We start from the raw sequence: 13,498 nt of genomic DNA, 5'->3' as shown, positions 1-13,498 counted from the left end.
ATCAAAGAAATCCTCGGATGTAACTGGGATACCCTCTTGATAGACCTAGATTTGGCCGTTGTAGTCAGTCCTCACCCCTCAATAACCTTTAAGAGAGGGACCAATCTCAGAGATCAGTTTACCCACAGCCATTACAGTCCACCTGAAAAACATCGGACGTGGTTGGACAAACCGGTCAGAGGCTGCTACAAATGTGGTCACTGTAGCTTTTGTAAATTTGTTACCCAGGGTAAATCACTGGCGTTGGACCCTGCAGGCAATACCCACTATATACGAGACTTTACCAACTGTCGCACCGCAGGAGTTATCTATCTCTTCACCTGCGAGTGCGGAGTTCGATATGTGGGGAAAACCGCAAACATCTTTCGGGTACGACAGGTCAAGTAGGGCACAACAGGATAGATCCTATGCCTGAGGCTCCCCTCATCATATAGACCGCTTACCGGAAGACCTCCTCTAGTTGAAGAAGCACATCTGAATGTAAACCTGTGTGCCGGTCTTGTTTGTCCTCCTCCCGGTAAGACCTACCCTTTTTTCTGCCTGTTTGGCATGCTACCAGACCTAGTAATGTACTATGGGACTCTGACGGTGAGTCCACCCTTGCGCACGGCTCTGATTGAGCATCTTTGAGTACCCATCTGTGGTCTTGTATTTACCTAAATTAGATTTTTCCTGTCAGACCCACTCCAACCCGCCTAGGGGTGGTGCTGGGGACCATGTCAAAGTTAACCTGGTATGTTATACACACCCCGGGTCTTTGGTTTTCTGTCTGTGTTTATGTTTGTAAGGGGTTCATATTCCCGCTCCTGGGACTTTTTATTGACATCAATAAATGTTAAGTTTTAAAGATGTTGCTGCCCCCTTTAGTTTCCTGTAGTCTTATAGGGCACACACAATGGTTTCTCAGTTAGGGGTTCGAACAATCGCTTGGTGATACAATCTTGTTCTGCCCAGGGGCATTGCTAGGGTCTGAAATGATCCTGGGGCCAAGCCCCAATGAATATGGCCCAGTTCTCTTAGGCTAGTTTCACACTAGCCGTAGCCTTCTCCGGCGGGTGAACAGCCTGTCGGATCTGTGCTACCGCTAGTGCACCATGCATCCGGAAGTCTGCTCTAGCCCCATTCACTATAAAAGGGTGGGCCGGAGGTCTGGCCGCAGAACGGCAGACATGCCGAGAGGCGGCTGGAATAAAACTGCAGTATTTCAGCCCACCTCTCTGCATTTTTGCCGTGTTGCGGCCGGCCTTCCGGCCCGCCTCCATTATAGTGAATACGGCCAGAGCGGACTTTCGGAGGCACGGTGCACTAGTGGTAGCATAAACCAGTAGGCTGATCCCCCGCCGGAACAGCCTGCTGGAGAAGGCTACCACTAGTGTGAAAATAGCCTGAGTCGACCCTCCCCATGCACACTGCATTTTACTGTACTCGCTATACAGCAGCATGTACTTTTCACATCTAGGGCCTCCCAGGTGACGTCTCCTCTGATGTAGATCTTCTCTGTCATTATCTTCTCTACTAGGTCCAGACAACTTCTTTCAGCCGCGCCTCGTCTCTGCAGAGTGTGACACACACACATCTTAGGTTCCTCACATTTTTAACATCATTCCCCAACCTGGAGTCCCCACAATGTTATCCTGCTGCTCGCTGTGCTCTCCAATACCCCCAAATACTATCTTTAAGAAAAATGAGTGCCGTATAGATAGCCCCCCCCATAGTAATAGTGCTCCTCCAAGTACTACCAATAGTAATTGCCTTCTAGATTAGTAATACTGGGGGGCGTGGCCAACTGCCGGCATGAGAGCACGCGTTTGAGAGCAGCTCCACTTACCCTCTATAATCCTGCTCCTGACAAACTGCCGACCCCAGGTACAGAGTGGACGGTGTGTAAACGCAGGAGAAGACCCCGCACACCGACGATGGGGCCTAGCAAAGCTCAGACTGCAGCGGAGAGGCTAAAAGAATTTGCCAGGTCTGAGGCCCAGAATAGCGCCGTGACCGCATCACCATCGTGCGCGGCGGTCACCCGGGGACAGGCCGCTCAGCATGCAGAGACTGACGAACCCACCGAGCCTGAATTTACTCTTAAGGCTGCATATGATCAGCTGCTAGTGGCGATTTCATTGTGTCAGTCCTCGCTGACCAGGAAGTTGGAGGAGGTGAGAGTGGATGTCAGCCTACTCCGCCATGATATGCAACAGCTGCGGGATCGGGTTAAGACCACTGAGGACCGCGTATCGGCCCTGGAGGACTTGACCAGACCGATTGAAGGGAGAGTGCAAGACCTGGAAAGATCGGTGGGTCAATGGCAGCAGAAATGCGACGACTTGGAAAATAGATCGCGTCGCAGTAACGTGAGGATCTTGGGCCTACCTGAGAAAGCTGAGGGCAGAGATTCGGCGGCGTTCCTGGAGGCCTGGTTCAAGGAGCAGTTCCCTAAAGCACCGTTCACTCCAGCCTATGCAGTGGAGAGGGCGCACCGTGTCCCTGCCAGACAACCACCACCAGGAGCCCCCCCAAGACCACTTCTGGCGCGTCTCCTGAACTGGAGGGATCGCGATCTTCTTCTTAGTCAAGCCAGGCACAAGCAAGACATAAGGCACGATAACGCGAGGATCTCCCTCTTTCCGGATTTCTCGGCTGATCTCCAGAAGAGAAGGGCTATGTTTGTAGCAGTTAAGCGACGTCTCCGGGAGCTAAACTTGCAGTACTCCATGGCCTACCCAGCTCGCCTTAGAGTGATAGATGGTGACAAGACTATCTTCTTTAACGACCCCAGAGAGGCTGAGGACTGGGCCTCGAGAGTGGCTGCGCGTCCCCCTCCACACTGATTTGCCCCCTGTTCGCACAGCAAGTATTATCTGTTCCTTTATGTTCCCTTTGAGTGGGGCGTTCTTAAAGTTTCCATGACTTTTCTGCGAGTTATACTGATCCCATACCATGTTATGAAGTCCATGACATTTTGTTGGCCTTAAAAGTTGGCAAATCTGCTATATAGGGGCTTTACAACTACATAGCGGGACACTGTGGTGTCAAGTTCCATTCCATTAAGCAAATGGTGGCAGTTTTCATGATCATGCTGCAATGAGGGAAGGGGCATTACCTGTGTGGTATTACCAACCATCTACGCCATACAGGTCCCCGAGTTTAGGACCACTCAGTTAGCTGGTCCGGTACCTGACACACTCAGGTCTTTCATGTTATTGTTATATGTTATGTTGATGCACGCTCATGTATACTCGTATCAAGTATGGCCAGACTTCTATAATCTTCTTGCAGGAACATTACTGTATTGGTGTGTTCAGATGCATGTCTGGGGATGAGCGGTGAAGCTACGTCCCTTGCTAGGATCTCTCAGGAAATGGGGTGGATAGACATGTGGAGGGCCAGGAACCCACATACTAGAGAATATTCTTGTTTTACACCCTCTAGAGGTGCTCTTTCTAGAATAGATTACCTGCTTGGCAACCCCATAGTCTACACAGACCTGGTAGACATACATCATGGTCCGCAGGTTCCCTCTGATCATGCCCCGGTGCTAGCTGAGCTGGAATACTCTAAATCTCCTGGAATAGGCAGTAAAATGCGCATTCACCCCTTCTGGCTCACTCTATTCGGCCCAACAGACAGAGTCCCTGATCAGCTAAAGGTGTTTTTTGAGGTCCAGGATGCTTCCACTGATCCCTTAATACTTTGGGAGACATTGAAGGCGTATCTTAGAGGTTGTCTCAAGTCTTCTATTTCATATGTCAAGAGAGAAGCGCAGTGTAAAGAGGAGGAATTACTTGCAAGCTGTAAGGTAGCTGAGAGGGTGTTCACTGAGTCCCCCACGGAGGAGCATAGAGTTGAGTGGATGACCAAAGGTAGACAATATACTCTGCACTTAGAAGAGAAAAGTAAAAGGAAACTCTTCTTCCTTAAGCAACAGGCGTTTGAGACAGGCAATCAGGCAGGGAAACTACTGGCTCATATAGCGCGGGCTAACACTATGGCTCTACGAGTACTTCGCCTTCGGGAGACTGATGGACGCATAGTGGAAACGGTTCAAGATATATTAAAATGCCTCCATGCTTTCTATGCGGACCTATATAGGTCAGCGGCTACTTACGCTGAACAGGACTTGGCGATTTACCTTGCTGAGGTCTCCTATCCCAGACTAAGTGATTTGGATAAGGGTATCATGGAAGAGGATATCACGTTGGAAGAGGTGGAAAGAGCTATTATGGACCTGCCCTCAGGGAAGGCCCCTGGGCCTGACTGCATTCCCGGTGGAAGTGTACTCCAGGTATAAGGAGGGTCTGGCTCCGCAGTTACTGAGGCTGTATGGGGCTGTGCACTCCCGCGGATCAATGCCAGATTCAATGTACGATGCTTCCATTGTTCTGATACTGAAACCTGGCAAGGACCCGCTGGACTGTGGATCTTATCGTCCAATCTCGCTTCTGAACTTGGATTATAAAATCCTCACTAGGATCTTAGCTAATAGACTGAATAAGGTGATAACATCCGTGATTCACTCTGACCAATCAGGTTTTATGCCGGGAAGGTCCACCTCGGATAACATCAGGAGAACGCAGGTGATTGCGCAAGTGGGCGCTGCAGGGAAGGAAAGGTGGGCCTTAGCTTCATTAGACACGGCCAAGGCTTTTGATTCCCTAGAATGGCCCTTCTTAATAGCTGTACTGAGGAGCTTTGGCTTTGGTCCCAATTTTATTAGATGGATCACTATACTCTATAATAATCCCTCTGCAAGTATCCAGCTCAATGGCTCGCACTCGGAAAAGATCTCTCTACATAGAGGAACCAGGCAGGGTTGTCCGCTCTCACCTCTTCTGTTCGCAATAGCGATAGAACACCTGGCAATAAGAATTAGACAGGATCCAGTATACACAGGGGTGTCAATGGGAAGCAGGGAGGAGAGAATAGGATTGTATGCAGATGACCTGATACTATTTATGTCTAGTCAGGAGGTGTCCCTTCCAAAAGCGATTGAGGTCATTGCGCTGTTTGGGCGTTATTCGGGACTACACATAAACTGGGGTAAGTCTGCCATCATGCCTCTATGGGAACACGACTGGGCGGATTACCACCACAACTTACCAGTAGTTGATAGATTCAAATACCTTGGGGTAGTGATCACTAGAGCACCGCAGCTCTCCTATGTCCTGAATGTCGAGCCCCTGGAAACACTGTTCCAAGATAAAATGAAAACGTGGGAGTCCCTTCCATTGTCAGCTATGGGCAGACTAAATCTGGTGAAAATGGTTCTGTTACCCAAAGGTCTATATTTACTGTCTCACGCCTGCACCCCGATTCCCCAAGGTTTCTTTAAACGCATTCATGCCTTAGTCACTGCCTTTGTCTGGGGGAAGGCTAGGAGGAAACTTTCGCTCCCGGTTCTTCATAGGTCAAAGCTGCAAGGGGGTGCTGCCCTACCTGATTTTTTTTCTCTACTTTATCGCTAGCCAGATGAGATTTCTGAAGAGTTGGGTTACCGAGGCTTTGAGGCCCAATGCGGAATATTACTTGCATGCGTATCTGCAGGTTACTACATTATGGCCTGTACTGGAAGGTGTGGGACGCCTACAAAAGTGCACTCTTCCAATTCATAAATTAGCCCATCAGACATGGCAGGCCTCCAAGCTGAGTACGTATAAAGATCTTCCTAGTGACATCCCCATTTGGGACAACTGTATGTTTCCCCATCTGGTGGGACTAGACGGGGTGGGGGAGTGGAGAAGATACGGGATTCAAGCGCTGGGGGATATATATGAGAGCAATCAGCTACTCACATTCTCTCAAATCCAAGACAAATTTTTTATAGGTACCTTCAGCTGCGTGGTGCACTTCAAGCCCAGTTTAGGGGTGGAAGCAGATGTATATCCAAGTATCCTATCATTGGGATTCTGAGGTCTCAAGGCCCTAGAGGAATGGTGTCAGTCCTCTACACTCACTTGCTCGATTGTCACATGCTGGTAACCCCGTTGGCTGTCGAGGAAAGGTGGAAAAAGCTCATACCCTCCTTGACCTCGGAGGAGTGGGAGGAGGCTTTAATAGCTCCAACTAGAGTGTCCCCCTCTATTAATAACAGGATGATCCAGCTCTTTATTCTACACTACAGTTATTTAACTCCCACTAGGCACCACAAGATGGGCAGGATGGATCACTCCAGGTGTCACAGATGCGGTGTGGAGGGTGCAGATTTTTGGCACATGATTTGGGATTGCACATCTATTCATCAGTATTGGATATCGGTACTGGAGATTCTCAAGGCCCTGGTGTCTCCAACATTGCAGCTGTGCCCCAAGATGTGCATCCTAGGTATAGTGGATGAGGAGTCTTGGTCACACTATCACAGGATTTTCCTGGAAAGAACACTGTTTATGGCCAGAAAGGCAATTGCCCTGCGTTGGATGGGTGATACTCCCCCCACAAAGGGTCAGTGGCTTTCCTTAGTGAATAGCACGATCTCTATGGAGAATATAGTCTATAAGCATAGAGGATGCCCGCAAAAATTTGACAGGGTCTGGGGGGACTGGTGTTCGTCCCCCTTACCATGCATGAAAAGCGCCAATACTCGGCGGCCGGCGACCCTTACTAGCCCTTTCAAAGCAAGTGGTTGGGCTTGATGGATAGCTTTGTATGAACTATTTAAGCTTAAGTGTTCACTTGTATGTGTTATGTACCTGTAAATCTATGTTCCATAATAGTATCGTATGTGCAACTATTGTGCATGTCGTGCCTAGATGACTCTAGCTGATTGTTTGTTACCTTATCCTCTAATGTGCATTGTATCTGCATTTATGAATGACCCCTGCGAGGGTCACTGATATTCTGTGTGCCATACTTGTCATATTACTCTTTAATAAAACGAATTTAAAAAAAAGATTAGTAATACTACCCCTACTGTGATCACATCAGTGATAATGCTCCCCAAGAGTGACTCCATTAGTGGAAGACCCCTCCTTTATTAAGAATGCCCTCACAGACCCCCCAGTAAAAAAAAGGCCCCCTATTGTTCCACCAGTGGCAATAAAGATATCTACAGACCCCTCAGTAGGAATAAGGCCCCCCATAGTGCTCTTAGTAGAAATAAGACGGATCTATAATACCCTCCTATAGAGCCCCTAGTAGTAATAAGAATGCCTAATGTCCCCTGGATTTAAAATGCCTCCACAGTGCCCCCAGTATTTATATTGCCCCCTCCTCTTATAATGCTCTACCCTGCACTGTCCACTGTAGTTCTATTCCTCCTCTTAGTTTCCTCACAAATTATAATTCCTCAGCCCCTACACCATACAGTCCCATGTAAATAACACTATTTCGCTCCCTCCACCATAGAGTCCCATGTAAATAACACCACTCCATCTCTCCAGCCCCCTCCAATATACAGTCCCATGTAAATAACATCCCTCTCTATCTACAGCCCCCTCCAATATACAGTCCCATGTAAATACCATCACTCTCTGTCTACAGCCCCCTCCAATATACAGTCCCATGTAAATAACATCACCGCATCCCCAGCCATCTTCAACATACAGTCCCGTGTAAATAATATCACCCACTCCCCAGTCACCTCCAACATGCAGTCCCATGTAAACAACATCACCCCATCGACATTCAGTCCCATGTAAATAACATTACCCGCTCCCACAGCCGCTTTCAACATACAGTCCCATGTAGATAACATTACCCCCTCCAACAGCCGCCTCCAACAAGCAGTCTCATGTAAATAACATCGCTCCTGAACGTTTAGTCTCATGATAACATCCCTCCCTTCAACCCTAACATACAGTCTCAGTTAAATCACAACTCCCAGCATTGCTCTGCCTTTCCCTTCATTACCTCTCCTCATGTAGCAGACCTCACTACAGTTTCTGCTCCAGGACTTTTCCTCCTCACTGCCATCCTCTCCTGCACTGGTCACATGATGGTGACATCATCGCAGGTCCTTCTCAACCACTGACTTCTGCACTAATCACATGACCTGTGATGTCATCACATGTCCTTCAGAAGTTGCAATGCATTCGATTCAATTGTATTGCCCTCCTGAGGACGGCTATACAGTTGTATCTGCCTGGTAGGCTGTACATTCGGGGCCTGGGACAAAACATCTGTGACCCAGGCCCCGAATGTTTTAGGCTAGCAACGCCCCTGGTTCTGCCCTTTGCCTTTAATAAACCATAATGTACTGCTCATGCTCTGTCTCCTCTTTTGCATTATATGCACATCATATATCAGCATTATATGACCACCATCTGCTCCTCACTATGGGTTCCCATGCAGTACAGAATTCATTAAACTGCTCATTCTCACACACAAAGCTCTCTTCAGTGCTGCTCCCCCTACATGTCTTCACTCATCTCTGTCTACCACCCTACTTCTGCTCTCTGTAAGCCAATGAATTAAATAGATATTCCCATCTGGGACATTGGGAGCATGTTGCTAGGATCCGCCCCTGATAGTTGCGGGTTCCAGGATTGGGATACTTAGAACAGAGCCCGCAAAGTGCCAGAGGGCATAACGCACATGCGCGACTGCCCTCCATTCATCTCCTCCTCAAGAATTCATATGTACCCGTTCCTCCATCTTCTGGTGCAAAGCTTGATTTCTTCTGGCTGGCCATAGCATCAACATGGCCACATGTGATGCTGAAGCCAATCACTGTTACAGTCTTTTGTTTTTTGCAACGCGATTTTAAAAAAGCAACATGAATACCTGACCTAATTCAGTAGAATGGGGCTGAGATACAAATTCAGAGTCTCATGAATCTTAAAGAATTGAGGTTTTCTTTTACGTTGTGAAGTGCATGCTCTGTAAAGGGAATTTTAACACATTTCTACACATAAATGAAGGTACTCAATAAGTATACTGGAAAATATAACTTAAAAATAGCTGGAATATGTACAAATAAGAAATAATGTCAACATAATTGTGATAATGCATTGTTATAGAAAATCACCTTCAATAAACAGCTGCATTTGCTCACATATTTTAATGGAAACCTGGTTTTAACTTGCTGGGTATTATATTAATTATTCGTGTACAGACAGGAATTTAGGTTTAAGCAGCAAACTTTAATGCAGAGCAACCATTGACTTCTATCTGCTGATGAGTGAATTGAACACTAGCATAGATTTTTAGGAGAAGCATAATACTTTTTGAAGAGAACGGGATGGGACCTGCATATTAATTGTCAGCGGCCTGAAGCACTCTTTCCTTTTTCTCTGTTCAAGTCTGTCTTCCATGAACCTAATGTAAGCCTACACTGTTACCTTAGGAAGCTGCGTGTAAAGCAATCTTTGGGTATTATATTAATTAATAGATGGCGGAGGTGCAGTAAATAGATGGCGGAGGTGCAGTAGACATCGCTTATCTAGACTTTAGTAAGGCTTTTGATACTGTCCCACATAGAAGGCTTATCAATAAATTGCAGTCTTTGGGTTTGGACTCCCATATTGTTGAATAGATTAGGCAGTGGCTGAGGGACAGACAACAGAGGGTTGTAGTCAATGGAGTATATTCAGACCAAGGTCTTGTTACCAGTGGGGTACCTCAGGGATCTGTTCTGGGACCCATATTGTTTAATATCTTTATCAGCGAAATTGCAGAAGGCCTCAATGGTAAGGTGTGTCTTTTTGCTGATGACACAAAGATTTGTAACAGGGTTGATGTTCCAAATGGAAAAGGATTTAGGAAAACTAGAGGAATGGTCAAAAATCTGGCAACTAAAATTTAATGTTGATAAGTGCAAGATAATGCACCTGGGGCGTAAAAACCCAAGAGCAGAATATAAAATCATTGATACAGTACTAACCTCAGTATCTGAGAAAAGGGATTTAGGGGTCATTATTTCACAAGACTTAAAGGTAGGCAGACAATGTCACAGAGCAGCAGGAAATGCTAGCAGAATGCTTAGGTGTATAGGGAGAGGCATTACCAGTAGAAAGAGGGAGGTGCTCATGCAGCTCTACAGAGCACTAGTGAGACCTCATTTGGAGTATTGTGCTCAGTACTGGAGACGATATCTCCAGAAGGAGATTGATACTTTGTAGAGAGTTCAGAGAAGAGCTACTAAACTAGTACACGGATTGCAGGATAAAACTTACCAGGAAAGATTAAAGGACCTTAATATGTATAGCTTGGAAGAAAGACGAGACAGAGGGGATATGATAGAAACTTTTAAATACATAAAGGGAATCAACAAGGTAAAAGAGGAGAGAATATTTAAAAGAAGAAAAACTGCTACAAGAGGACATAGTTTTAAATTAGAGGGGCAAAGTTTTAAAAGTAATATCAGGAAGTATTACTTCACCGACAAAGTAGTGGATGCATGGAATAGCCTTCCTGCAGAAGTAGTAGCTGCAAATACAGTGAAGGAGTTTAAGCATGCATGGGATAGGCAGAAGGCCATCCTTCATATAAGATAGGGCCAAGGGCTATTCATAGTATTCGGTATATTGGGCAGACTAGCCAAATGGTTCTTATCTGCCGACACATTCTATGTTTCTATGTGTACAGACAGAAATTTAGGTTTAAGCAGCAAACTTTAATGCAGAGCAACCATTGGCTTCTATCTGCTGATGAGTGAATTGAACACTAGCATAGATTTTTAGAAGCATAATACTTTAAGAAGAGAACGGGATGGGACTTTGTGACGAATACCATACCCCGACTGACGTCAGACTTTAAATACGTAGAGCCAGCGAGATACGGTATGGTCACTGGTTACCCAGGCATGACATTATGCCATCCCTGAGGAGCAGGTAAGGTCAGCTTGGTACAGTGTTCACAGACTCCTCCTGTCCACACGGGCACAGAGAGGCAACAAGCTGAGAGAGCCTTTTCACTGCCCCAGTGAAACAGCGCATTCTCAGCCCGGGTATACTGCCACCAGTTTCTTGTTTGATATAAACCCGGTCCGCTAACAGGATTATATAGGGTAAGAAACCAACCCGCGGTAGCGTCTAACTAGGCCGAAACACGGACGTGGGGATTCGTGATCGAGATACAAGGACAACACAAGATTAAATTATATATTTAATTGCCTTAAGGGCGCACTAGATGTAACACAATATACACACAAAGAATATATACAGTGGTCTGAGGTTACAAATACAGATGGCGTGGTACAAACAGGGCTAAGCAGAACAAAAAGTCAGTTTACCAGGTATAGGAGTCCTTTGGGTTGTGACAAGTTCTTAGCTGTGGTCACTTGGGAAGCAGTGATGTCAGCTGGTTACAGGTCCCTCTAAACACATGGCACAATGTGACCTCCCTTCAGAAAAAGACACGCCCGCTTGCTGGCACAATCCTTTTAACCTGTAGCCGGCCCTTCCTGGCCTCTGGGAGGGGTCCACTCCCCCTCTGCTGGGCTGGCAGCACATGAGCCACAAAACCAATTAGGGCTCATGGCTCTAGACCAGAATGTTGCAGGGAGGTGGTTCTGGGACCAATGGGTCTGCCTGGGTTTCGGCTACCAGTAGAGTCCAAGCATGGAACCGTTATTTGGTTTCTGTGGGCAGATATGTATATCTCCACTCCCTGGCATCCCACCACCAAACTATGACCACAGGCCTGTTTATCGTGGCCACACAATATGTATCTGGTTTATGCCTATGATGGACGGGTAATTCCTTATGAACGCCAATTCCATGATGTCTGACCGTCCGTCAGACTGCTGAACTCACCACGCCCCATCTCCCACCCATAATCTCTTGCCACTGATGTGCCCATTGCATAACCCTCCCCCCTAGTACTATGCCTGTACCTGTGCCTAACCCAATTCCGAGCACGATCGACTGTGTCGATTCTAATTCATCTGATTCTGATTCTAATGTTTATTGAACTGGGGAATGACCTAGACCCCTTGCAGAGAGGTTTTTCCTGTTCCATTAGATGGGTTCCTGGCTGGCTGAATGGAGGTGAGAAATTGTAAACAACGGTGGCCTGCCATATGGCTGGGCTTTGAAGCAGGGCCCTCCTGTGGAGTTCACTACCTCTGCTATCTGACAGCTGATGGCCGGTGTGGGAACATGGCTGACATTAAATAATAATTCATATTCCTCACACCTCCCCCTTTTAGAGGGGGGCGCCAGGGGGCAGCACATTCCTGGCTTCCCCCGTGCGCCCATCCGCACCCTCTCCTTGCCCTTCGGCGTTCCCATGGTCATGGCCTTTCTTGTGGCGAATGGTCAATTAATACTGCTGGAGCGCGAGGCTCTAGCGTAGCAGCCTTCCATTTGTCCCTGAGACAGTGTTTAACCAACTGAGGGTGTTTTGGTCCGTCTCCACAGTGAAGCGGTCCTGGGTGTGGGCCAGGATGCGATGGCATCCACTTTTCCAGGCTCTGGATTCAGGGTCCCACCTACCCAGTGCCCCAGGTAGTGGACCTCTCTCATACCCAGCTGGCCCTTTTCCGGCTTGATGGTCAAGCCTCCCTGGCAGATCCGCTCGAGCACCTGCGTCAGGTGCTCTAGGTGATCCTCCCATGTGGGACTGAAGACGGCAATGTCATCTAGGTACGCGGCTACATACTCTTCAAGTCCTTTAAGCAGCATGTTGACCATCCGCTGAAAAGTGGCAAGAGCATTCTTCATGCCGAACAGCATCACAGTGGACTCATACAATCCAAAGGGGGTAAAAAAAGGCAGAGTGTGTTCCCGCGCTTCATGGGTCAGGGAATCTGCCAATACCCCCGGCTCAGATCTATGATGGTCAGGTACTGGGCCCCGGCCAACTGATCGAGTAGGTCATCAATGCGTCAATGCTGACCGAGACAGCGTTGAGTCCCCTGTAGTCCACACAGAACTTGGTGGTCCGGTCCTTCTTTGGGACGAGGACCACAGGCGATGCCCAAGCGCTGTTTGATGCCTGGATGACCCCCAGCTTTAGCATCTCGTCAATCTCCTGGTGCATGTGTTTACCTGCTCCTCAAGGACGGTGTAACCAATGACCATACAGTATCTCGCTGGCTCTATGTATTTAACGTCTGACGTCAGTTGGGGTACGGTATTCGGCAATCGGCACATATTGGTAGCAGCGGTGGGATCGTCTGGTCCCCGATATGTGACAAATTGGTGGCAGCGGTGGGATGCTAGAGGTTCTCTGCCATATGGCTGGGCTTTGAAGCAGGGCCCTCCTGTAGAGTTCACTACGTCTGCTATCTGACAGCTGATGGCTGGTGTGGGAACATGCCTGACATGAAATAATAATCCATATTCCTCACAGACCTATATATTAATTGCCAGCGGCCTGAAGCACACTTTCCTTTTTCTCTATTGGAGTCTATCTTCCATGAACCTAATGTAAGCCTACACTGTTACCTTAGGAAGCTGCTTGTAAAGCAATCTTTTATTTTATATAATTCATTTATCCGCAATCTGATCATAGAGCAGGTTGGTGATGGGAAATCAAATTCCCTTCTGTAACTCCATATGATTTATGGTCATAATCATTTTAGAGGAAATTATTCCTGTAATATGGAATAATACAGAGGTCC

This window comes from Bufo gargarizans, chromosome 1 (assembly GCF_014858855.1).
Source record: "Bufo gargarizans isolate SCDJY-AF-19 chromosome 1, ASM1485885v1, whole genome shotgun sequence".
In the NCBI taxonomy this organism is placed as follows: domain Eukaryota; kingdom Metazoa; phylum Chordata; class Amphibia; order Anura; family Bufonidae; genus Bufo; species Bufo gargarizans.
The sequence above is the reverse complement of the archived record's forward strand: the minus strand, read 5'-3'. Positions refer to the sequence as shown.